The following is a 24358-nucleotide window of genomic DNA, read 5'->3' on the forward strand; positions in this document are numbered from 1 at the left end:
GCCTGCTTCAGATTCTGTATCTCCCTCTCTTTCTGCCCCTCCCTTGCTCATGCTTTGTCTCTGTCTGTCTCTCAAAAATGAGTAAATGTTAAAAAAAAAATTTTAAAAACTGCATTTCTTTAATGCAGCTTGCCATTGCATTAACTGCAAGCATCTTTGACGTTGTATTGTTGGTGATCTGATAAACATCTGAGCTCCTGCCAGACTAGATCTTCTTCGTCCTGAATTTATTTTTGTATTTTTATTTCTATAATGATTTATTTGTATACCTAATTATACAAACTGTATTCCTACCTATTCATTTTTATCATGCTGTTTTCAAATATTCTAGCCCAATTAGGGTCTTCTGAACTACATCCATTGCCATACCTGTCCCTTCCACCTTTATGCTACTTAAGCATATGCCTTTCATGCTTCTCCCAACTCATCGACGAAAAAAGTTGAACTAGAGGTACTCCTGGTACACTGCACTACTGAAGAATCTCTGGGTTGACCTCAGTCTCTCCACCGCCAGTCTTTCTTTATGATCTTTCTACTTGTTACTGTTGTCTCATAACTGCTCTGTCATCATGCCTGCTATTTCCCCACATTTTTCTAAGGTGTAATCAAAGACTTTATCAAAGGTCTTGTGAAAGTCAGAATTCACTCTGTTGTTTGAGATATCCTCTGCACTTGTAGAGGCAGGGTGAAAAAAGAATATGGAGCCCATCCGGCATGACTTGATTTTAGGAGACCTTTGTTGGCTTCTGGCTCTTCATTTCTAGGTACTCATCCCCATCTGTTTGATTATCTATCTGCAACAGTGAGCTTATCAGTCTAAAATTTCCAGTCTTTTCCTTTTCCATACTGTTTAGGTGTGGGCTTTTAGCTCCCAATATGCCACCATTTTTTAAATGTATTCTGTGAATATTTATTGGGTACCTCCTATGTAGCCAGTAAGGGGCTGGGTACTGAGAATTCAGACACAGGACCTGCCTTAGGGCACTTGGTGTCAAACCCTGATAGGTCCCTTCATTATTCTGGTTTATAATTTGGGAGGCCTAGGGATTATAAATTATTTTCTGAACATTTTCTGGAAATAAGTAAGATAACTGGATTGTCAGTGTTAAATAGTTTGGTTGAGGTACTAAGGCGCTTTGACAACTAAATAGAGCATTATACTACATAGACTGTGTGTGTGAAACAGTCACTGGCTACTAGAGGGAAGGACCTGGAGGCAGAGTGGACTTCAGTTCTAACAAGCATTTTATTAACTTCTTTCTCCTTCAAGTACTTGTGCTTCGTGGAAGAAGAAACAAAATTGTTCCATGTGCTCTCTGCTCCTCATAGTTTTCAGTCTATTTACATTGGAATCACCAGCAAAATCTTCCGGGTTCCTCCTGACCATACATGTGTTCCCACATCAGCAATCAGAATTTTTGTAATTTGTGAGTTTAACACTGGGATCATTCTTCTTTTTAATTAAGTTTATTTATTTATTTTGAGAGAGAGATGGGGGAGAGTGGCTGAGAGACAGAGAGAGAGAGAGAATCCGCACTGACAATGTGGAGCCTGATGCAAGGGCTTGAACTCACGAACCGTGAGATCATGACCTGAGCCAAAATCAACAGACGCTAAACTGACTGAGCCACCCACATGGCCACTGGGCTCATTCTTTGTTGTGTCTTCAGTCCATGTCTCATCTCACCAAGACAGCATCCACCATGATTAGCCTTTTCAGATTCATATATAGCTCAGACTTGGCTTTTGGCCACAATACATTCTTCTAAAACAGCATTGTCCAACAGAAATATAATTCAGGCTTCATATTAATTTTATAATTTCTAATAGCCACATTAAAAAAGTAAGAAGAAGAGGTGACATCTATTTAAGTAACATTTTATTTAACTCAGTATATCCAAAATGATAGCATTTTAACATGTAATCAATATTAAAAATTATTGATATTTTCATTCGTTTGTTGCACACCGAATCTTCAAAATTGGGTATGTGTTTCACAGTACTACATCACTCAGAAGTCTTTGTATTTTAGCCTTTTTGTTGTGGTTGGACAGTCAATGATTTTATCATTTTTGAGAATAAGCCCATCATTGTAAACTGTTACCATTTTCATTTATCTGTATCTGTCTTTCCTAAACTCCAGTTCGGTATAATCCCTAGAATTCCTAACAGTTTCCCATATTTTATGAAGCTGTGGTTTCAACTGGCACAGAGTAGATTGTGCTTAATGTCATTGTGGCATGTATCACAATGCCTTGCCCACAATGGCTACTCATTAAATATTTGTTGAGTGCATTAGGTACTCTTTCATTCTAAAAAAATCACACATCTCTTTTCTTAGTTGAGCTTTTAAATCATCGTGAAGTGGATAGGGGCAGTCTCTCCTTTATTACACAGAGAAAACCGATTCATTTAGTCAATGATTTACCCAGTCTTTTCTGGATTCTGTTCTCCTGACATCAGTTCAATTCAGCAAGTACTTACTAAGTTTCAGGTGTTTCTTCCTACAGTACAATACTATCTTCTTTAAAGATTAAGCCATAAAGCTGTTGATAAGATGCATTTTTGGTAGTTGTTACATAAAGAGTAATTGATTGTCTCTATCATTTGACCCAGCTAAGACTCCAGAGGTATAGTAGGAATCGTTATCTCCCAGCCATAAGAATCTAATAACAAACAAGGGAAATCTATACAGATCCTGACAGGGAAGTAACATGGTGTAGTCTGTAGAAAGACTACATGCTTTTGGTCCTGGTTCTCCCCCCTCACTGTGTGTCTGAAGACCGGGTGTATAACTTCTCTGCATCTATGTCTCCATCAGAAAAATAAGAATAATAGTAACCATTCCATCTACCTTACCAGGAAATGTTAAGGATCAAATGACATACTGCTTGTAGTGATGTTCTGTAACTGTAAAGTACTTTTTAAATATTAAGGATTTTTAAAAATCTATTATTATTAAAAATGGAAATTGCCATTATGGCCAAGTGGCTAGAAATTTTTATTACATTTTATAGCCTCCAACTAATCTAGATTAAGAAACCATAATCATAGGCACTTTTGAAATAAAATTTTACAAATTCTTTCTCCGATTATGAGATTCAGAATATCTTGTTTCTGTCACTTCTGTTTTCAGTACTCAGTGAGCATATAGTATCAGATGTGCCGCAGGTTGCCTTATTCTCTCAAATTCTAAGTGACCATACTAACCCTGAGCCACCAGAAGTGACCATTACCATTCACAGAATCTCACAGAATTTCATAAAATGCAAGTATATGTCAGGCTAGTTCTTTCCTACAAGTCACAGATTGACAGATCATTATCCAGCTATGAATGGGCATACCACAATTGCCAAAACCTCTTCCTGTGGCCTAATGTTGACTGTCCACTTCCCCATTCATGTCCCACTAAATGCTAACCCAGTGACTACGGGAAAGTTAGAGTTTGTCAGTGGTCTGCTGTTATTCAGACGAAGCATGTGACATCTCAGTTGTTTTCTGTCCCTGTCCTGCAAAGTAAGAGAATTATTGCTGATTTGTACTCTCTGAAAGTTTCTGCAATTAAAAAGAAAAAAAAAACTGTTACAGAAAAGCTTAGATCATTCTTTTACCATTTTCCATAATAAGATTTGAAATTCATCCAGATGCATATGGGAATATCATCTTCTCTAATTTATTTTTAAAGACATACTTTACCAAAGTAGTGTGGCTTATATGCCTTTCTGAATATCTGATAAGATTAGTCTCAGAGTTCACAAATATGGAGAAGCTGGGTGTGTTGTCTTTTTTTTTCTAGAATCCGTTGACAGATTTTCTCTGACATTTTCCTTAGTGTTGGTCTTTGTTAAATATATTTTAAAGAAAAAGGATGAAATCTGAAATCTCTCAGCTATTAGATATTGTGGCTATTTGGTATATTTTTAATAAGACTTACATGTATTGGCATCAATTAATACCTTCAAAAGGTATGGTAGAGATGGATGGAAATAATATGTTTGGAATGTTTTGCTTCTTTTCATGTGAACATAATAATGTTTTATAATGTCAAGATTGAAGGGTTAGACCAGGAGTCAAAAAACTATGTCCTGTAGGACAAATCAGCCCCATTGCCTGTTTGTATAAATTAAGGTTTATTGGAGCATAAACTTGCTCCTCTGTTACGTGTTGTCTTTGGTTGCTTTCTGCTACAATGGCTTGAGTAGTTGGGACAGAGTATATAGCCTGCTAATCCTAAATTAATTGACCAGCTGTTTCTTCGAAGAAAAAGTTTGCCAACTCCTGGGCTAGGCCATTAACAATTAGTCTGGTGAGTAAAAAAGGTAGCGCAAGGAGTGGTGTATTCCGTGTATACAGTTTTTGGGTGTGTCTAGAAGTCTGGTGTACATTAGGCAAAAAACACGCAGGTATTCTTAATACTGTGTATGAGGTGCGCAGAATATGCTCCCAACTATTTTCCTATTGTAACTTGAAGCAAAAACAACCAAATATGGTATCCTAGTAATATTCTCTGCACAGAATTTATGTCTTAAGTGTTCCTTTCCTCCCTCCCAATCATTGCAGAGAACCCTTTGCTAAGGGGAAGAAGGAAAAGAAAATAAGATTGTTTGTTCAAAGTATCATAAAATTCTGTACGGCCATTTCATCTGTTTTAAAAATATCTGAGTATTGCAATAAAACCTAATGCCAGGGACAGAGATCTGCAAATTCTATATTTGACCAAGAATCTCACTTATTTGAGAGTGATGCTTTGTGGAAAATCCTGTAACCGATGAAGAACCCGCATCACCTGTTTCCACTTTCTTATGTTACCATAAAGAGCAGCTGTGTGCCAGGCCAGTTTTCTTCTCCATCATTTACCCTCACCTCCCTGACCGTGGTCCCTGGCTCGCTCCTGTCAACGGGCCACTCTGTCCATACTAAGCCCCTTCTTAAGAGCTCAGCTCTGGACCACCTTGTCTCTGCCCATTGCCTACTTCTCAGTCCGGACCAGTACTGGCACCATCCCAGAAACCCTCCCTGCACAATCCTGGTGTGCAGTGCTCTGTGCCACCGTCAGTGAAGGCCACCCTGACCGCATCCTTTCATTCTCAGAACTTCATCCCTACCTCTGAATGTCATCTCTGGGATGGCAGTGTAGTCAAGGAAATGGAACCACAGTATCATCAGCATCCCTGGAATCATCCTATTTCTTGGTCGGATGTATCTTATCACATATTATTACTTAGCTTTTTATGTCTTTAGGACAAGGAAACAAACACTTTATAAATTCCTCATAGACAAGGAGCCATTTATTTTTTGTAAATCTATTCATTGCACTTCACTGTGAGCCTGCTGTGTGGTAGGCACAGTGTCGTTGTTGGGGACATAGATATCGATTAGGTCTTGAGCCCAGGAACATTCAGCACTGCAGAACCATCAATAAATATTTGTTAAATCAGTAAATAAAAATTTAGAATTTCCCATGCAGTTTGGTGCAATTGCGACTGGGACTTTGCAGCCCACATGTGTCTTTCCTTATGATATAGAATAGTCTGATCAAAGAAGACAAAGGTGGCAGTGACTCAGTAGCTTTCAAGTGCTCGGGAGCATCCCAGCCACTGAATCATTTGCTCAGACAGGATTTATAAGAACAGAACTGAGCAATTGTTAAATAAGTAGTACCTTTTTCCACAGCAGATAATAAAACAGAAACGCTAAATGTCAAAGAATTGGAAATACAGGAGTTAAATAAATGTAAGGAAGAGCATAGCACAAGTAGCTATACTGAAAATGCAAGCTGTGGCCAGGAGCCTGGTTGAGGGCAGGATGAGGATGTGTGGCACGGTGGCTCTTGGTAAGTGAGGCACAAAGAGAAGTGGTCAAGAGGTTGCAGGGCAGCGTGGGGAGAGAGCAACTGTTCAAGAGAAGGAGAAAATAGGAAAAAAAATAGGGCATCTTTCCTCCATGCATGGGATCACCAGAGAAGGTGAGCAAGCACACGCAGAAGAGTGCCCTGAGAGGGTAATTAATTCTGTCCCAGGGCCCGGGCAGTTGTGGCCAGCCAGCATCAGGGACTTTTCATCCAGCTTATATCAGTTGCAGGCTAGGAGCCCAATCTCAAATTCATAGTAAACTCCATGTCTTTTAGAGCAACTTGCACCAACCCAATTTAGCTGCCTTAATTTCCTTTTTCTGAAAGGACCGCATACAAACCCACACCTAATTTTCACAGACACTGGTGTCTTAGATTGCTTTGTGTTCCACGCAGCCTCATCCCGTGCATTAAATAGAGTTTTCAGAAAATAAATTTTTAATCTCATTTGTTGGTTGCTAATACTTTGTATCGTGATCTTTGAGTTACATATTCAGTGGTTATGACAAAATGTTGTTTGAAGCATTCATTGAAATATTTATTAAAACTTGAAGAAATGATTCTGAATACCTTCCATTTTTTAGTGACACATAAGAATGGCTTGGTTGAAACCATTCCAAAAGTTCTAAAATTCTGAGAAATGAAGAAGTCGTATTTTAATCACTTAACATTTTAGATTGCTTTTTAATTGAAATGTAAACACAGTAAAATGTATTTAATGAAATATAATAGTCTGTTTACTGCATGGTAGTGTGTGCTAATCAAATCAGGAAGTATTGGGGATTATTTCTCAAAATAGGCTCCAGGCAAGGCTCTGGTTCACCTGTGTTCCAACTTCATCTCCTATTTTCTCGCCTACTGTGCTCTGCAATCATAGTTGATGGTATGGATATTAACTTCAGGCAGTACAAGGTTATAAACCATCAAATAACAGTAATACATTTTTCAGTGACTTTTTCTTATGTTGTTTTGATAATCAGTGAACAAAACAGAGTTTTCTGGTTATTATTAACTAGAATATTTCTATTCATCAAGAATAGATTGTTCTTGTTCTAATCTGGTGGACCTATAAGGGTGTTTTCATCTCCTGTCTACTACTGACAGACAAACACCTTGGTAAAGCAACGAATACTTAAAGTTGACATTAAAGTACCATGTGAACATATCCCATTCAGTCACTTCAGGAGCCAGCATGAAACACTGAAGGAATCTTTCTTTGTGTACAGGTCTCTTAAATCACCTCTCTTCCCCAGTTTGCAAAGTCAGCCCTTTATTTAAAAGGGTCAAAACCCTTCCCTTATACAGTAAGTCTGTATCTTCCAGAAATAAGTCAGGTGCTTCACAAAATAGGTTAAAGCTGCAGCAACAAAGTACAGAAGATACAGAGCTTAAACGTCTCTCTCAGTCATGAATTATTCATGGAGCTTGACCCCCTTTTCTCTTCCTTAGCCATATGATTGCATTTATTTCAAATTATGTCCCCCTCATCCTCAAACGTGTAATTAGATGGTCGAGTCCCCTACTCTCGTAGCAATCACATGACATTTTCTTGAAGCACTGTTCTAATGCTATTATTGTTTGATAATCATTCATTCTCGTGTCCCCCTTCACTCAAGAGTGAGCCTCGTCAGGGCTGCGACCATATCTTATTCTCCTTTTACATGCCTAGTGCCGTGCATGTCTCCTGATATGCTCTAAGTTTGCTGACTTTTCTGGGTCTTAACTTGGAATTCACTTTCATAAAGGTGTTCACCCCAGGGAGATAGTTTGTTTACTTGTGTACTAATTTCAATATAATAGAGTCTCACTCTATTTTCTTCACAAATCAGGGAGAAATATTCTGAATGCCAGACTAATGCTTTTATAAATATCCTCTTCTCTTGAGCCCACATATCCTCACTAATTCCCCTACCATAATTTCCCCAGCCTAGCATGCTGTCCCCCACAGCTAGTGTTTGGGATGAGCTCTATTTCAGGCATAGCATGTAGGAGACTGGACTTTGGGTGGCCCAAACTGGACATACTGACTTGTGACTATTCTCTTTCTTTTAACTTGATTTCTGCCATTCCTTCAAAGGTTTGGGGAAGATGATGAATTTTGCCTTTTTCTGAAAATAACTGCATGAACAACTAGGATCATTGCTTATTTTTATCTTCTGGCCTACTTTTTCTCACACAAAAAAGAGGTGAAATAAAGTGGGTGCTCCATCATATGTAAATATATCTTACATATATCTAAAAACTACTTATATCCATAAATATATATTTATCATAGATAAACATTTATAGGTACTTGTATTTTTTTTTAATGTTTGTTTATTTTTGAGAGAGAGAGGCAGAACATGAGCAGGGGAGGGGCAGAGAAAGAGGGAGACACAGAATCTGAAGGAGGCTTTAGGATCTGAGCTGTCAGCACAGAGCCTGACATGGGGCTTGAACTCACAGACCATAAGATCATGACCTGAGCTGAAGTCAGACACTTAACCAACTGAGCCACCCAGGCACCCCAGTACTTGTATCTTATTATTATTATTTTTTTTGCTAATGAGAAGGCTTTTTAATTTATTTATTTTTTAAATTTACATCCAAGTTGGTTAGCTATAGTGCAACAATGATTTCAGGAGTAGGTTCCTTAACGCCCCTTACCCATTTAGCCTGTGCCCCCTCCCACAGCCCCTCTAGTAACCCTCTGTTTGTTCTCCATATTTAAGAGTCTCTTCTGTTTTGTCCCCTCCCTGTTTTTATATTATTTTTGCTTCCCTTCCTTTGTGTTCATCTGTGTCTTAAAGTCCTCACATGAGTGAAGTCATATGATATTCATCTTTCTCTGACTAATTTCACTTAGCATAATACCCTGTAGTTCCATCCACGTAGTTGCAAATAGCAAGATTTCATTCTTTATGATTGGCGAGTAATACTCCATTGTATATATATACCACATCTTCTTTATCCATTCATCCACTGATGGACATTTGGTCTCTTTCTATACTTTCACTATTGTTTATAGGTACTTATATCTCAAGTAAATATATATTTATAGGGATTTGTAGTTTTTATTTGGATATATATCTTATAATGAGACCTTTGCTTACTCTTATCAACATCAAATAAATATCACAACAGCTGCTTCCATGAGTTCACGGGGCTTCTCTTTTTAGTAATTAGAAGTGGTGAGACTATTGATTGCTGCCTGCTGCAAAAGGAATAAGATTGAATGATACATTTTCTTCATAAATTAGCCCTAATGGCTTTGAGATTTCAGATAAGGCAATTCCACTGCTTTTACATGAAACGCTAACAGCTTCACTAGAACTATATTTTGCTAGGGTGCCTGGGTGGTCGGTTAAGCAACCAACTCTTGATTTCAGCTCAGGTCATGATCTCACAGTTCATGAGATCAGGCCCCGTATCGGGCTCTGTGTTGACAGCTCAGAGCCTGCTTGGGACTCTCTCTATTTGCCTCTCTCTCTCTCAAAATAAATAAATACTAAAAAAAACTTTTTTAATTAAAAAAATTTAAAACCCTGTATTTTGCTGACACTTTTGGAGAGTCTTGGTGCTACAAACACGTCTAAAATGGGCATGTCACTTCTCACCATGGTCAGGATATATTTCCCTGGGCCAGTATCTGGAGCATCTTGAAAATAGGCAATAGATTTCCAAACCACTTGAGAATGGATCCAAGCTGGTTTGTTTTGTTTTGTTTGTTTTGTTTTGTTTTGTTTTGTTTTGTTTTTTTTAAGCAGAGTGGGAAGGGAGGTTAGTTTTCCTTCTTCAGATTAACACCCTGTCCCTGTTCTGGTGGGCAGAGATGACTACCTCCTCTTGTTTCCACATCTGAGAACTTCTTGGCGGTAAATATGAGGCACTTTCCTTTCAGAGAAGGGAAAAGAATGTTTGATGGTTAGGTGTATTAATGACTAGAGTCAGCATATAACCAAATGAATATCTGGTAGTAGCAGAGTGATACAGGAAGTTATTTGTTCTAAGGTATAAGCAACAGAACTCCAGCACAGAAGAAAGACAGAGCACATTTATACTGAATTCTTCCAGCAATAAGTGAAGCCTCTGCTGATTCTGAAAACAGCTTGAGAGTCAATTGAAACATAGTGATAGGAGTCTCGCCCAAGAATCTGAATTGAAATAAACACATGTGATAGTCATCTTGTTTTATGCCTAATGTAGTTTATCTTCAGGAAAGTGTCTCAGGCTTTATTTTGAACCAATCAGAAAAAAAATCAGATTGACAGTATTTCCTATATCTTAACCTATGCTGTTCAGAAAAAAGGAATTCACAATATCAAATACTGCAAGGGAGATGAAGGCAAATGAGAATATAGTCCCGTGAATTGTGTATGTGTTCTTCAACTGTGAAATGAGAGAATTGGAATAACTATCAGTGATAGCTTCTAGCTCTAAAGTTTCTTCTTATTAATATTTTAAAATTCCTTGATTCTGTGATTTCACAGTTATAAGGGAGTTGGTCACCTTCCAGTGAGAAATTTTCAGAGTGATCCCTGCAAGAAATTCTGAGGGGGTGGGAGGTAACAAGTGGGTAGTGGGCAAGAAGAGCTGATAGACACAGGCGATTGATTTAAAAAGTGTGCAGAGTATAGAAAGAATGAAGATCATCACTAGATTGAATATGGTATCACGTGAAGATTTTTATAGAATACTGGACATCTGTGCTTCCTTTTAGAGCCAGAGGGAGAGTACTTGTAGGTGTTAGTGAGGTACTCATGAATTAAAGAAGAGAGCTTTTCAGAGAGCCAGAGGAGGGGAGGCAGGTATCCAGTGTTGGTTCTAGTTAGGTGACTTCTCTGGTACTGTGACTCCCTGAGTCAGTGGTAAAGGAAGAGACTGAGGATACTGATGATGGGAACAGGAGAGAACTGAGCAAGCAGGGCCCCGGGATTAGCAGCCAGTTGAAAGGACAGCCTTCTCAAAGTGGGAAATTTATCCTTCTAAAATATGAGGCACAGAGAAAAGAAAGAATGCAAGACTGGGATGGAGGGATGTGTGCACGTGACAGAGACATATATCTGATAGAGTTTCTTAACAAGAAAAGCACGGCCATACTTGACAGGCTGTGAGAATTTCATTGGGATTTGGGTCAGAGATCTCAGGGAATGAGAACAGAGCAATAACAGGACCTCATGCCCTTTGAGCAATGGTCAGTGAACTGTAGTCACTTCCTGGGGACCTGGATCATTTAATACCAGTGATCCAGTTCATGTATTGTGTGGTGACTGCACAAATTGGTGTATCTCTTTTTCTGAATGGGTAGTAGCAAAATTCTCCTGATGTCCTTGGGACTCCAAACCAGTATCCATAATTATCCTCTATTATATAAGACTTCAAAGAAAACTGAAAACCAGAAAAATTAAGTGACTTGCCCAGGGCCACAGTAAGTTTTCATCATGGGCAAGAATAGAGATACATCTTCTATTTTCTATCCTAATGTTCTCTGCTTTAATTGATTTTATATGAGGGACCAATAATAAGGCAGTGTGGTCTGAAGAATTAAAGCTGTGAACTAGGCTTACCTTGGCTTTAGCCTTGGCTTTGTCACTGACCTTGGGATGACTCTGTCAGTATCCCTAGGCCTCAGATTACTTATTAATAAAGATTTTCCAATTTAAGACCTAGGTCTGAAAGAATGTATAGCAGCTTCAAGGACCAATTTTATTAACTGGCTTTTAGCAGTTTGGAGGTTTTAAAAGGAAGAAAAGTTTATCATGACAAGAAACCATTTAGTAATGAGTTAACCAGTTAAAAGATTAGTGCCTTCTCAGATATTGCTGTCTCGTGCCATTAGTGCCTTCCTCACCAAACTAATGCAATGAAAGAAGAGTACCAAAGCAGTGCAAGTCAGTTGCCAACTGAAATTGTACATATGATATACAATATGCAAGATTTCGGGAAGTCAGTGAAAGTGATATTGGAGCACTGCTCAAGACATACCAAAACCATTGCCAGAGGAGGAGTTGGCAGGCCATTTAACAATTGGAAAATGGGAAATCAGCAAGGATGGTCACATAATAAGTACGTCAAAAAGGAAATATAGGAATTTCAAAGGAATGTGAGGGACCCTTGGGAAAATGCTGACGCCCTCAAATAATTGTTCGTTTTCTGTAAAATGGTCATATACTACCACTCAGTTTTGAAGAAAATTATACAACCCTCCCCCAATCAACACTACATTCGTTTAAAGTTTGTTCTAAGAATTAGAACATAGTTGCAGTTATAACCTAAATTTGATTAAATGGAAAATAAAATAGATTCATTTTCATGAATTTTATTTCATTTCTCAAAGTAAAGTCTTGATTAACCCATTTTCTATGAAATTTGCATTCCATTTTAAGTGGATTCACTTGATTTTTATCTTGTTTTTCATTTTTCAAAAGTTTTTAATTTAAATTCCAGTTAGTTAACATGTAGTGTAATATTAGACTCAGTAGTAGATTTTTGTGACACATCACTTGCATATAACACCCAGTTCTCATCATAAGGGCCCTTTTTAATACCCATCACCCATTTAACCCATCCTCCCACCTACCTCCCCTCAGTTTGTTCTCTTTAGTTAAGAGTCTGTTTTATGGTTTGCCTGTCTTTTTTTTTTCTCTATATATTCATCTGTTTTATTTCTTGAATTCCACATGTGAGTGAAATCATGTGCTATTTGTCTTTCCCTGACTGACTTATTTCGCTCAGCACAATACGCTAGCTCCATCCACATCATTGCAAATGGCAAGATTTTCATTCTTTTTTACTCAATGGCTGAGTAACATTCCATTGTGTGTGTGTGTGTGTGTGTGTGTGTGTGTGTGTGCATCTCACCACTTCTTTATCCATTCATCAGTCGTTGGGACAGTTGGGCTCTTTCCATACTTTTGGCTATTATTGATGACGCTGCTATAACAGGTGCACATGACCCTTCAAATAAGCATTTTTGTATCCTTTGGGTAAATACCTCATAGTGCAATTGCTGGATCATAGGGTAGTTCTATTTTTAACTTTTTGAGGAGCATCCATTTTCCAGAGTGGCTGCACCAATTTGCATTTCACCAACAGTGTAAAAGGGTTCATTTTTCTCCACATCTTTGCCAACACTTGTTGTTTCCTGTGTTGTTAATTTTAGCCATTCTGACAGGTGTGAGGTGGTAGCTCATTGTGGTTTTGATTTGCATTTCCCTGATGATGGTGATGTTGAGCATCTTTTCATGTGTCTGTCAGCCATGTGGGTATCTTCTTTGGAAAAATGTCTATTCATGTCTTCTGCCCATTTCGTCAGTGGATTATTTGTTTTTTGGATGTTGAGTTTGATGAGTTCTTTACAGACTTTGGATACTAACCCTTTCTCTTTTATGTCATTTGCAAAAATCTTCTCCCATTCTGAAGGTTACCTTTTAGTTTTGTTACTTGTTTGTTGGATTCACTTTAAATGGCCCTTTCTTGGTGGCAATGTGCCTTTGAATAGGAGGACCTCCTGTACTCAGAATGTAAAATTAGGTATGTTTTTCTCTGACTTTCTAAATCCTGTCTTTATAACCTTGGACTAGAACAAATCAAGCAAAGGAGTCGGGGTTGAGCAGGTGGGATTATTAACAGCATCAATGGCCAGCCTCCAGCCAAGGAGTAAAGGGAGCCTGTGTGTTAGGTCAGGGACTCAAGCTGACATGATTGGCCATGAGATTCAACTGGTGGAGATTCTTGGTTCAGTATGGACCAAGTAAAAGGAAAGAACCCAAGGATTTGGAGGATTTATGTTTTCTTCATGGAGTTAATTTTTTTAAGTTTATTTATTTATTTTGAGAGAGAGAGAGAGACTGCACACATGTGCACACAAGCAGGAGAGGGGCAAAGAGGGAGAGAGAATCCCAAGCAGGCTCTACACTTATCAGTGCAGAGCCCAACACGGGGCTCAAACTCATGAATCATGAGATCATGACCTAAGCCAAGATCAAGAGTAAGATGTTTAACCAACTGAGCCACCCAAGTGCCCCCATGGTGTTAATTTTTGTTTTCCTTTCAGAGTTTACCTTGTGTTTTCACATTGTTTATCACAGAAGGAAACAGGGGTCCTTCCCTCTTCCTCCTATTGGGAAGGGTTTGATAGATTCTATTCTTTGCTCAGCAGACAGAGAAGTGCTTACAGTGGGGAAGTACTTTAACATAGAGTGTTTTAACCAGATACAAGAGATGCATGCTTTCCTGACTGGAGGCAGAACAACTGAGAAACAATTTGAAAATAACCAATTGGTTCAAACTAGTGAATTTACATTGATTCACATTCATATGAGAGAGCTTTTCCTTTAATCAGCTTAATCCCCCCAAATCTCATGGGGGAAGTGGCAGTTAATATCTTTCAAGGCAGCCCATCTTGCTGTTCAGATAGAAGTCTTTTTCTAGCCAATTTCTGTATTGCCTGACAGATAATAAAACTAATCCTCTTTTGGGTTTCTTGCTAGCCATGTACTTTATTAATTCTAAGGGTTCCACGAGGTGGTTATGGTTACTGGTTTCAGATGCCAGAGGGATTTTGCTACCGCCCATTCAGAGCATATATACCAGTTTGGGCAATCACAAAACAATATACAAACTGTGGGTATTTATGGTCACGTTTTCCAAGAAGTGTTCATAGCTCACTGGCCATTGGCTTGAAGGACAGAATTTGAAGTTTTCCCTCTTCCCGTTTTGGTGGTACCATCTAAATGATGCGTGTCAATTGGGTCCCCTGAGAAGCAGATACTGAGATGGAGTTAGGAGTGCAGAAGTTTATTAGGTGGTTATGCCTGTCAAAGATAAAGAGAAGGAAGCAGGAATGGTACAGACAGAACTTGAAACAGCGATGTAGATCTGACAGCTTTGGCCAGCCCAACAGAGAGCTCCAGAGCAATGAGTACCTGAGAGAGGAGTCCTGGGTCGGGAAGAAATAGACAGATCAGTACCCCCCTGCATGTTCAGTCATTGCTGGAGAGCCACCCAGGCCTCAGCTCAAACATTGTGGCAGATTCTGAAGGTGCTGCTGCTGGAGCCAGCTAACTACATGCTTCATGGCTGATAGAAGTTCTTTCTTTTGTTTTAAATGTTTATTTTTTGAAAGAGACACAGAGACAGAATGCCCGCGGGGTAGGGGCAGAGAAAGAGAGGGAGACACAGAATCTGAAGCTGGCTCCAGGCTCTGAGCTGTTACAGCAGAGCCCTGGTGTGGGTCTTGAACTCACGGACTGTGAGATCATGACCTGAGTCAAAGTCAGACACTTAAAACTGACTGAGCCACCCAGGTGCCCCAGAGGTTCTTTCTTGAAGGGAGATCTGAATGGCACACCTCCTTGGTTTAACTTATGCCACTGTAAATACCAAACCATTCAAATGAACAACTCCTTGAGGCACAAAAGACCCACACACATGAAAATGGCATCGTTTGGCAGTCTATCGTTTATAAACTTCAGTAGTCAGCAGGGTTCATCAGATTGTATTTTGGGAACACACATTGCTTTGCTTTCTTATAAAATTAATTTTATTCTGAGGAACAGTGATGATAAAGAACTCGTCCTTTATCAAACAGTTTGGTTTAAAAAGTTGCTTAGCAGTAGGACAAAACAAAACAAAGAAGCAATTAGCTTTATATTTAGTGATCTATCTATATGCATTTGGAGCACATTTCTGGAATAATTCAAAAGGGCCAATCCATTTTATGCCTCCTGCTGTTAAATGAATATGGGAGTCAAGCTGCTATTTTCACAGTGTAAGACATTTATTGTTGATAAAAAAAAATATCTCCCACTTATACATAATCAGTATCTGGCAAATGATGCTGTAGAATTTTAGTTCCTTAAGTATAAAGTGGAAAAATCTTTAAAAAAAATTAGGCCTTATGATATAAAAATTAAGTCAGCCAACCACAGATCAAAGCATTTAAGCACATTCATTGTTCTCAAACTTACCAGTTCTTTACTGAATATGTGTTCTTTGGGTTAGCAAAACTGATCCTTGTGTCTTTACCCCTCCTCATTTGAACAGTGCAACACTTTGATTATTCAGTCAAACAAGACTTTAAGCTCTGTGCCTGGCTCATTCATAGCTATTAATGTTAATGCAACTTAACATTATCTAATGCTTTTAACAAATTTGTGTCCCACGACAAAAAGTATGTAAAATCAGTAAATAGCTAAATTGAAGGTGTGGTAGATTTCAGCCTATAAATTACTATACCCACCTTAGTTATTTCTGCTTCCTAAAAGTTTACACAAAAACAGTCTTGCTCCTTAGCAAGAGGGGATAATCTGTTTCTTCTATTTAGATGAAAGGTGAACACATTTATAATCAGAGTGATTCAGGCCTCTAAGATTGTGATCCTTGGACCAAAATGGTTTCCTGGCACAGAGTGTGAAAGACTAGTTGAGACCTTGTCACCAACAGCACTTAAGAAATACTGTTTTCTAGGCTGACAGAGCTCAGAAGGAAAGGAAAGGAGGTATAGGAGGCTAAATAAATTGACTGCCTGGTGATAGCTTACCATCACCCAGTATATTGTAAAGCATGGTAAAAATGTGTTCACCCTCTGTAAGATGCCTGAGATGGTGCCAGGGTAGGGTTGCAGACATGCCCCCCACAACATGGATGCCAGCACAATCGATGAGAAGCTTTTTTCATAAGTATGGAGGCTGTTGGCCATGAAAAGTGGAAAAATACTTGGAACACCAAAGCTGATGTCTTGACCTGACCTATAAACTGAAGGTAGGCATTATACCAGGATGATTTAGGTACTTTTCTAACCCACTTATTCTCAAAAACTCAATGGAGGAGAAGTTTTAAAAATGGAGAGGTGGATATATGTGAAAATTCTGTGAGATCTTTTTTCCCCCTATTGCTTTCTGAAAATAAATCTAGAAGTAGGTATTTAAAAACTTTCATTTCTAAACTGTTTTAGACATTCATTTGTGGGTGTTAGGGTATTCATAAGTCATTCACAAACATAGCTCTAAAACAGGGTTTCTTAACTCTAACATTACTAACATTTGGGCCAGGTAATTCTTTATTGTGGAAGATTATCCGGCTCATTATGGGGTGTTTAGCAGCATCCTTGGCCTCTATCCAGTAGATGCTGGTAACACACACACACACACACACACACACAGAGTTATGACAACAAAAAATGTCTCTAGACATTGCCAAATATCTTCTGGGGGTAAAATAAGCTCCAGTTGAGAATCACTGTTTTAAGTCAGTGGTTCTCAAAATTGTTTAGAGAGTGAAGACCTAGAAACAATGATGTTTTAGAGAATACCATGAGATTTTATCATCTCTAAAATGCTGTCATTCTAATTGTGAATGATTTTTCTAGCAGAAAATTGCTTTATAATATATAGACTACAGAAAATTATAACCTCCACTACACATGCCTAGGGTAAAAACAAACTGTCTGTAAGCATGGTTAAGTTTTCTTGTATATCTCTTTAATTTTAATTTTAGTAAATGCCAAAAGTTTACAGAAAACTTAAACTTGAGAATTTTTCTTTCTAGATCTGAGGAAAAGCAAAGTTCAGTTTAGCTATAGAATTTCATGCTTTTAGGTAGTTAGAAGTTTCCTAAACTTTGGCCATTGACGAACTATGATTTGTGCCTGAACCACATGCTATTATTACTTCTTGCTTATTTTCTTTAATAGGAGCACATGGTGGGGCTGCGGTGAAGGGATAGCATATAGAAACAGAAAATATCTCAATTAGATCTCCAAGGAGGTTCCCGCTTTCCTGAGGCTCATAGAAGAAACTAACTTGCTAAAGGTCACAAGAGTACAAATGCAAACCCCAAGACTGTGCCCCTTTTTGTTACACAGGGATCATGACTGTCCAGCTCCAGGAAGATGTGTGTGTGTTCTGTCACTTCCCCTTGACTACCCATAGCAGACATTGCCAGTCACTCAAGGCTTCATTTCCCATCAGGCCCAGCCCACTCAAGAACCCTTTTCATTCCCAGCCCTCTAGGAAACAACTACCTAAGTCCATTTTCTTCATTTTCTAATGGGAAAACTGAGACCCAGACAAAGTTAAACTGCTCAAAGTCTTTCAGAGTCCAGGCCAGAGCTCTGACAGTCTTCTTACTAAATTTTCTTTCTACCAAATTGCACTGCTTCCCAGGAAAAGATAGAACAAACACTCAGCCATTTCTTACTTACCTGCCCTTCCTCCCTAAGTGAACACTCTTTTCCCCACTGAAGCATCCTCATGAAATCCAGACAGCTCTCAATACACCCACTGCTCCAGCAAGTGCCTGAGAACTTCTTCCAGTGGAAGACTCACACGCTTCCCAAGAGTCACACGGTTTTCCACAGGTCTCCATGTGCTAGCTCTATGCGTGATTTTATTATTCAGTATAATAAAATATTAACTGTAAGTGTAAAAGCAAATTGGCTTCTTCTAAAACTATAAAAATTAGTTAAATGCATTGTAAAAAGTAAGAAACAACTATCTAAAGATTGCTGTTGAATTAAGTGTAGATGAGACCACTGTAAAGGACTGGGAGGCAGGTCGTAACAATCCAGAAGGTTCTGCACCCTGATTGCTTCCATGTTGGCTTTAAGTTTTCCATTTTAAGAAGCCCAAAGTGGAAATTGTAGGCTTTGCATTTTAAGAACAGTGAATGCAAGAAAGGTGAACTCATATTCAAAAGGAAAACTCTTGGCCCTACATCAAAATAATTGGTGAATGAACATATATATATTATATACATATAGTATACACATATATACATACATATACACATACACACACATGAACACACACATACCTTTAAGGTACATGTGTATCATTTTAATTATTGTTCTTTTTAATTACTAAAACTATTACTCTCAACAGAATGAGAGAATAATGACACAGCAATGTATATGAACATATTTTCGTACATGTGCATACAATGTGTCATTGAACTCACAATGGCCAAGGATCTTGGAAAGCTCTTTCTCAAAAAGTCTGGAGGCTGTTTTTTAAAAAAGCATCTTAAATGAGATAAGGTGGAAATAATATTGGACTAGGAATTAAGAATCCTGTCCAAGTTTTCATTTTGAGTTTTACTTAGTGAGCTTATCAAATCACCACTCTTCTCCCTACTTTTGCTCCCTGCACTGTAAGTGAGCAAAACAAAGCTTCTCTTGGCTAGGAGTTTTGGCATCAAATGAGAATGCACGTAAAAGGGCCTTGAAAGGTTTAAAGTACTACATAGCACTGTTTCTGGCTTACTTAAAAAAGGGGAGCTCATACGTAAATGAAGACATTATCAGTAGGCTTTAGAGGAGGACTGAGGCCGAGGAGGAAGGCTTAAGTCAAGAAAAAGTCTGTTTGAAACAGAACAGGGAAAATTATAAGTAATTCAGCTGCAGCATTTAGTCTGTTAGAGATGAGAAATCTCTCCTGTTAGCTAGCATTTTCCTTCCAGGTTGTCATATTGAGATAATGCATGTATAAAGACAATTCTGATGGGCCTGACCCTTCCCATGAGTTCCTTTACTCCTGCCTTGCCTTGCTCTCAGAAACCATCATTCTTTTATGCTACCTTGCCTCTAGTTCTTGTTGGTAAATGTATGGGTCTGATGTATGCTTGGCTGAATTAATCTAGAATTTGTGCTAAGGGGATTATTGGTGGCTGCACCACTGCTATCTCTCCACCACTACTTTCCTATTCCCTGTGAAGAGCTATTGCTTCCTGTGTCTGTCTACCTTGACCTCTTCTTGACTGGATAGCATGCCAGCCTCTTAAGAGGCATGAGCAATTGTGACAGAGACTACACTGAGTAATGGGGTGACAGCATCTTCCATTAGAGCTGTACTCACTATGAATGCATCTGTAATCCATAAGAGGGCCCGAGGAAAAACACAATGAAAACCTTTCAAGACTGATTCAATTAAGAGCCTCCCAGGAGAGACTGAGCACCAACAATGGAAAATTCAATATTGAGCTCATAGAAAGACACTTCATCTCATAAATGTCCTTTTTCCTCTGCTGTATAAGGAAAAAAATTCTGCAGCAACCCTTAGAAAAATATGGCATTTGATTTTTGAAAAAGCCCTACCGCTTTCAAATTCTTTAATACCAGTATTCATAGGAAATTCATTAGGGGAGATGTGAGATTATAAAATGAATGGTTGCAGTGTCTAAAGCCAATTGTTTGGATGTGCGGTTGAAATCCAACATGAAATTATCTGTGTCTATAACCCTAGGCAAGGTTGAAAAAGAAGAGTGGCTGTTAGACTTGATATGGCAGTGTGGGTGCCAATAACTTTGTTCTTTACCTTATATGTGAAAAAAAAATATGTGCAACCTCTTTCCAAAAACCAGATTCAGTATTCAGCAACATTCAGGGAACAAGCTGGGTTTTTTTTTCCCTAAAAGTAGATTGTAATAGTTTATCAGCATGTGTATGGCAGGGCTTTTGAGCTGTTTATAGGAAAATGTTCAATAAGATCCAATTTTGTAGCAGGAGCAAAATAGACTCAATAGGTGAATGTGAATTATCGTTCATGTCTTTAGGTGTAATAATGGCATCATGGTTACGTTTTTAAAAGAAGTTTGAAATAATTATAGATTAAATGATATGATGTCTGAGATTAGTTTCAAAATAAGCCAGGCTAGGCAGAGGTGGGGAGGGAGGGGCACAGATATAGGTGAAAACACATTGACCATGAGTTGATCATTGGTGTAGCTGGTGATGAGCGTGTATAGGTGGCAGGATCTTTATACTATTGTATTTTACCTTATGTATATATATGAAGCTTTCAATAATAAAAATTAAAAACCAAAATATGAAATTTAGTACTGTTTTATATACAGGATGAGAGACTCAGATTATGAATTGTTTGACTTAAGATAGGATTCCCTATGTGACAAAGGAAGTCAAGTATGGAAGTCAGTGTTGCTTCCTGATAAGTCTTTTGCACAGGGCTCATTACATCTGACCAACCGGAAGAGGCGTGAATCAGCTTTGCTCTGAGATACGACATTGACAGATGGTGTGAAAAATTTAAATGGCAGATGGTGGTGATTATTAAACAATAAACAGTGGCAATTTATCAGGAACCAAACAGAAAATAGCTACTTTTTGTTCCTGGTGATGCATCTAAATTGTCCTTTGTTATGCAATCGATATTTTAACACCCTGACAGGTGTGCTCCGCTAAGACTGTGGAAGTTTAGAAGTACAGCAAGTTTTAAACTATAGCTCAATGTTAACTATCATTCCCCAGAATAGAACTTGAATATATTAAATTAAACAAACAGTCCACTGAGGGACAGACTCTGAAGTAACCATAGAAAAGAACATTTTAACTTAGAATTTGCATCTCAGATGTTTTAACAGGTTATCAAAAAAGTTTCATAAGCATAAATTACCAAAAACTTACCTAGGCTCAGGGCTCACCCCAAGGATTATAAAAAATGGACATTAGGTGCGCCTAGGTGGCTCAGTCTGTTGAGTGTCCAACTCTTTTTTTTTTTTTTTTTTTTTTTTTCAACGTTTATTTATTTTTGGGACAGAGAGACAGAGCATGAACGGGGGAGGGGAAGAGAGAGAGGGAGACACAGAATCGGAAACAGGCTCCAGGCTCTGAGCCATCAGCCCAGAGCCCGACGCGGGGCTCGAACTCCCGGACCGCGAGATCGTGACCTGGCTGAAGTCGGACGCTTAACCGACTGCGCCACCCAGGCGCCCCTTGAGTGTCCAACTCTTGATTTCGGTTCAGGTCATAAACTCATGGTTCATGAGAACGAGGCCCTCTTTGGGCTCTGTGCTGACAACGTGGAGCCTGCTTGGGATTCTGTAACTCCCAGCCCCCCACCCTGCCCCTTGCTGCCTGCTTTTTCTCTCTCAAAATAAATATTAAGGGGCACCTGGGTGGCTCAGTTGGTTAAGCTTCCGACTTCAGCTCAGGTCATGATCTCACAGCTTGTGAGTTCAAGCCTCGCATCGAGCTCTGTGCTGACAGCTCAGAGCCTGGAGCCTACTTCAGATTCCGGGTCTCCCTCTCTCTGACCCTCCCCCACTTGCACCCTGTCTCTCTCAAAAATAAACATTAAAAAAATAAACACTTTTAAAAAATCGTGGAATGCATATGATACCCCTGCACAAGAGCATGCACTCAGTTCTGATATTGGACAACTAGCTGAAACCTACAGTGAACAGCCAGAAATAGTCAACAAAGGTACAGAGTTGTGCTGTGGGGGCTCAATAAAAGTTTTGATTCATTCTGATCAAGGATGCAAGGATGGTTTTACTGCGGAAGTGCTGTTTGAAGCTGGGCCTCAAGGAATAAATGGGTGGAAGGACAGGCCTCTTTCCTTTTGCTCAAAAGCAGAGAGGGAAGCAAAACAGACCAAAGAGCACAGTATGAAATGGAATAGAATGTTACGCAGAAATAGGTTCCAAGGTTCGGTCATATGGTAAAAGTGGAGTATATTCTCCTAAGTTTACATGCATGCAACAAGATGAGCTCACTTATGAAAGGCAAGTAAAGTAAGAACTGAAAATATCCACGGGTCCAGAAGGTTCATGTCCTCTAACTCAAGCAGGTTAGAGGCAGAGAAAGTGGCAGATGAATTCTCCTAGATTGTGTAAGTTATTTTTTTCTTTTGCTCTCACTTTTTTATGCTGTTATTTAATTTTAATTTTTCTAAGCATGGATAGTTGAATCCTTAGTTTCATAGTGTAAAATGCCACCGACTCCACTTTCTTGCAAGACAGGAAGAAATGGGCAGGAATGTGGGAGGTCCAGTTAGGATCTGGTTCTGAAAAGTTCAATTTGAGGAAAAAAAAAAAAGAATGAGGGAAAGATTAGCCTTGTGGTCCCTTTCCAGGATTTATGCAAACTTGGTGCCTTATGAGGGAAAAACCCCGTGGACTTTCAATCACATACACATTGTTTAAACCATGCAAAGTTGGTTCACAACAGGTAAAAGTAAATATTGGTCAAGCACAGTTTGAAGAAAAAATGGAAAGGAATTGACTTTTACTTTCTTAACGTTTCCTAGGTAGCTTGAAATTTCTACATGATACCTATTACCTTCAGAATTAGGAAATATTAAAGCCATTCTAATTATGGAAAAACTTTATCCTACAAATATTTGCGAACTTACTATGTGCCAAATACTCTGCTAGGCAATTGAGAGCAGTAATGAAAAGGCAGCTATTTTAGTCCTTGCCCTTATCAAGCTTTCAATCTGGGAAATACCAATCACACAGTTACATTGGTATTATGAAGACATATGGGCTGCCGTGGGGATCTAACCTATTCTGAGGGTCACAGATTGAGTCCCCGAGAAATAAATTTGAAACTGCCATCTGAGGAATGAGTCTGGGTCAGCTTGGCCAGTGGGGTCTCATGCACTTACTTGGGAATCGAGAAAGTGTTTCAGAATTGTTCACAGTAATAGTCTCCGTTTTTTTAAGTATAAATATCCTGGATTACCCAGATGACCACCTCCCGACCAGATACTGCCACATGATTTCATCGCTCACATGGTCTTTTTGCTTGTGGTCATCTTGCAACAAGGTCTGAATGGGGAACTAGTTAGAAGCTTGTTACAGCAACTGCCTATGCAGGTGCTGTTGGTGGTTTCACACAGAGGAGCAGCAGCAGTGGTAGACAGAAGCAGATGAATCCCAGTGGAATTTAGGAGAGCGAGCGAGCATGTAGGCACATTCGTTTTTGAGGGATGGGTAAAGGAATGGAAGCATGATAACAAAAAGGTGATACCACAGGTTTGACTTAGGCAACCCAAGGAGGGCCAAAGCCATTAACTGCAATAAGGAGATGGTGGTTAGCAGAATGGGCTCTGCATAAACCCTGCGTGTGTTGAAATCCTGGCTCTGTCACTCTGTGACTGGCTGAGTAACCTGCTCACTATCTAACCTCATATGCAAGGTTTGGAGACGAAAACAATTTAGTATCTCTGGAGATGTGACAGCTAATAATAGACATAGTGGTGGTAGTGGTGTCATTTATGATGGGAATAGGTTTGAGGGGGAAAATATGAATCAGGTTTGGAAGTGCCTCGTAATCATCCAAGAGGAGGTACCAAGCAGGCAGTTATGTATATGGGTAGGAGCACTTCAGAACAAAACAAGACAAACTTGGCTGGAAGACCAAAGTGGAGAATCATAAGCATGATTTGACCGTGCGCTCATTTGTTCACGAGGGCAAAGTGGTAACGAAACCGAAGTTTATATAGAAGTAAAGAAATTGTGACTTCAGGACCTCAGCCCCCAGCTCAGGCAGGCACACTGTAAAGGGATGTCCCCATCTGTATCCAAAGATCACAAACGTGACTGTGCCACAGGGAGCCACAGCAAGAGTATTCTGAGCATTGGCTCCTTGGTGCAGGTGTGTGTAAGTGATCTAGAAGTCCTAACGTTATACAGTCGGCATCTGAAAACACCACTTCAGCAGGGTATTTATTTCAAAGGATGAACACGTTCTTGGCAGTTGCACAGTTTTGTTGAGGGCCCAACTTC

The 24358-nt window shown here is 39.1% G+C and overlaps 1 protein-coding gene and 1 long non-coding RNA gene across 2 annotated transcripts in view; one reads left to right on the plus strand and one right to left on the minus strand.

The window, feature by feature from the left end:
* CERS6 (ceramide synthase 6) overlaps positions 1 to 24358 on the plus strand; it is a 327890-nt gene that overhangs the window by 267568 nt on the left and 35964 nt on the right. The window lies entirely within an intron of this gene.
* On the minus strand, positions 8769 to 12772 carry LOC115520953. Its single transcript, XR_003970901.1, has 3 exons — positions 12763 to 12772; positions 9421 to 9422; positions 8769 to 8861 (listed from the first exon to the last, which is right to left on the minus strand). It is a non-coding gene; the product is annotated as an uncharacterized LOC115520953 (long non-coding RNA).

Source organism: Lynx canadensis, chromosome C1 (genome assembly GCF_007474595.2).
Source record: "Lynx canadensis isolate LIC74 chromosome C1, mLynCan4.pri.v2, whole genome shotgun sequence".
Taxonomy (NCBI): Eukaryota; Metazoa; Chordata; class Mammalia; order Carnivora; family Felidae; genus Lynx; species Lynx canadensis.